General features: G+C 44.1%; 1 non-coding gene across 1 annotated transcript; it reads right to left on the bottom strand.

Moving 5' to 3' along the window:
* Positions 1–2,369: 2,369 nt before the first annotated feature.
* Positions 2,370–2,442, bottom strand: TRNAR-UCU (transfer RNA arginine (anticodon UCU)). The gene has a single exon. It is a non-coding gene; the product is annotated as a tRNA-Arg (tRNA).
* Positions 2,443–2,839: the final 397 nt, after the last annotated feature.

Genomic DNA, 2,839 nt, shown 5'->3' with positions numbered 1-2,839 from the left:
GGAAAAGTGGGAAACCATACGGAAAACCACTTCCAGGACGGCTGAGGTGGGAATCGAAGCCACCTCTACTCAGCTGACCTCCCGAGGCTGAGTGGACCCCGTTCCAGCCCTCGTACCACTTTTCAAATTTCGTGGCAGAGCCGGGAATCGAGCCCGGGTTCTGGGGGTGGCAGTTACACTAACCACTACACCACAGAGGCGGTAATTCCAGAGAGTAAAATCTTCATTTACATTTACATAATTGCACTGCTGACCTGCTCGACCCATGTTTTAACTGGCTTAAAATGTAATACGCATATTTTATTGTATAGACCTTCAATACCGATGTGTTGTTGTAGGTGTGATCTGTGGGTTTTGAAATGTCACAGAAGTGATTTGGATAAGGTGTACAAGAAAGAAGGGACGTTACGCTTATATAAGAATTATAAGATCTGTTCAGATCATTTCCAGGCCAGTGACTTTAAAAATCCTCGACTATACATCCAAGGGTATGTTACATTTTTACTCTAATTATACGAAAATATTCCTCAAAGCATCACTATCGACAACATTTTCATACTTTTCTTTCTTTTATCCCTCTTCTTATATTAAAGCCAGAATTTTATAGATTTTCTTTTTGTTAGTAGGCTTCATGTTAAGAGGAAAATTGTCCAGCTATTAAATGTTAATTCATTGCGTCATATGTATAAGGAATGTTCCGATATTTTTATTGACAAGTGTCTTAATGTGATGATACAATGTTTTTAAACGAGAAAAAAGACAAATCCAACCGTAAGAGTTCAGGCAGGGATGCTAAAGCTAAAAAAGTAATGCATAAATGAAAGATCAAGCCATTTCACAGCAGTCCATTTCACACCTTGTTTATATATCTAATTTCAGTCTTTGAATAATAACCTTTTAAATAATTCTTCATTCATTTATCCTGGATTGCTTTAGCAACTTCGAAGTTAATATCTCAATAACACTTTCTTTCTAGACGTAATTTATTCATTCATTTCCATTGATATTTGAATTTAACGCGATTTTTTCAGGTCAAATCACCAGGAGCACCACCGTCGAATTGTCTCCCATTAGCAAGGCTGAATCCGTAAGTGTTGCGTATTGTCGCTACTGTATTTGGCCTTAAGGGGATAGGAATTACTCTGGAAATTGTCAGGAACTCTCTATTTCAGGAAGTTTAATTACGCAACTTTCTTTCTTAATCTGCTTACCCTCCAGGGTTGGCTTTTCACTCGGACTCAGCAAGGGATCTCACCTCTACCGCCTCAAGGGCAGTGTCCTGGAGCTCAGACTCTGGGTCAGGGGGATACAACTGGGGGGATGACCAGTACCTCGCCCAGGCTGCCTCACCCGTTATGCTGAACAGGGGCTTTGCAGGGGATGGGGAGACTGGAAGGGATGGACAAGGAAGAGGGAAGGAAGCGACCATGGCCTTAAGTTAGATACCATCCCGGCATTTGCCTGGAGAAGTGGGAACCACGGAAAACCACATCCAGGATGGGTGAGGTGTGAATCGAATCCACCTCTACTCAGTTGACCTCCCGAGGCTGAGTGGACCCCGTTCCAGCCCTCATACCACTTTTCAAATTTCGTGGCAGAACCAGGAATCGAAGCCGGGCCTCTGAGGGTGGCAACTAATCACACTAACCACTACTTCACAGAGGCCGCTAATTGCGCAAGTACTGAAAACTGTTCTGAGTGTGATTGACCGTACAATATGTTTTACGAGGCAATTCATTGTTTACGCTCATCTTATCAAGTGTAGTGTCATCATAGGAACACAGGCGAAATAATATTTAGGCCTACTATATTCTGCAAGCGGTCCCTTCAATTGAGGATGCAACCTAGACCTATAGCCTTTTGGTCCGTTTGACAGTTTATATTTGATAAGTGTTTCTTGCTGTCAAACGACCTGTTAACAAGTCTGTCTGTCTCAAAAGCAAGTACCGGGCGAATTGGACGTGCAGTTAGGGGTGCGCAGCTATGAGCTCGCATCGGGGAGATAGTGGGTTCGAACCATACTTTCGGCAGCCCTGAAGATGGTTTTCCGTGGTTTCCCATTTTCACACCAGGCAAAACTTGGGCTGTACCTTCATTTAGACCACAGCCTCTTCCTTCCGATTCCTAGGCCTTTCCTCCCGCATCTTCCCCATAAGATCCATTTGTGTGGGTGTGACGTAAAGCAAATAGCAAAAAAAGGAAGGAAAGAGAAATCGAAAGCAAGTGTGTATCAGCCGCAGGTATTCTCATAAAGAAGCTTTGAGATAAAGACGATCGGACCATCGAAAGTACGTCAAGTATTATGAGTTTCCTTGCTTCGTTTGTGTCGAGCATATTGGTAATGAGCATATTGTTTACAAAAAGTCATGCGCCCCCTGTGGGGATTGAACCCACGACCTTTGAATTAGAAGTCCAACGCGCTTTCCACTGCGCCAAAGGGGCTCGACTGCTGGTTTACTCGTGTATTAAATAGTAACTCGTAATATAGGAAGTATCTACAAGGGTTATAAATGTACTGGACGCTAGAAGCATTACGAATCGCGTCATCGGGTCAGCCTGGCCTTTCTCCAATTACCTGGGGTTGACACTCTGTATGAGTTAACCCATGTTTATAGACGATGCCTTTTCTGACGCCAACATTTTGTGCAGTGATGTATTTAGTACGTCCGCCTCGGTGGTGTAGTGGTTAGTGTGACTAGCTGCCATCCTCGTTGTCCCGGATTCCATTCCCGGCTCTGCCACGAAATTTGAAAGTGGTTCGAGGGCTGGAACGGGGGCCACTCAGCATGAGGAGGTCAACTGAATAAAGGGGGGGGGGAGGGCTTTGGTTCCAACCTCA

The sequence above is a fragment of the Anabrus simplex genome, chromosome 1 (genome assembly GCF_040414725.1).
Source record: "Anabrus simplex isolate iqAnaSimp1 chromosome 1, ASM4041472v1, whole genome shotgun sequence".
NCBI classification, from domain to species: Eukaryota; Metazoa; Arthropoda; class Insecta; order Orthoptera; family Tettigoniidae; genus Anabrus; species Anabrus simplex.
The sequence above is the reverse complement of the archived record's forward strand: the minus strand, read 5'-3'. Positions and strand labels throughout refer to the sequence as shown.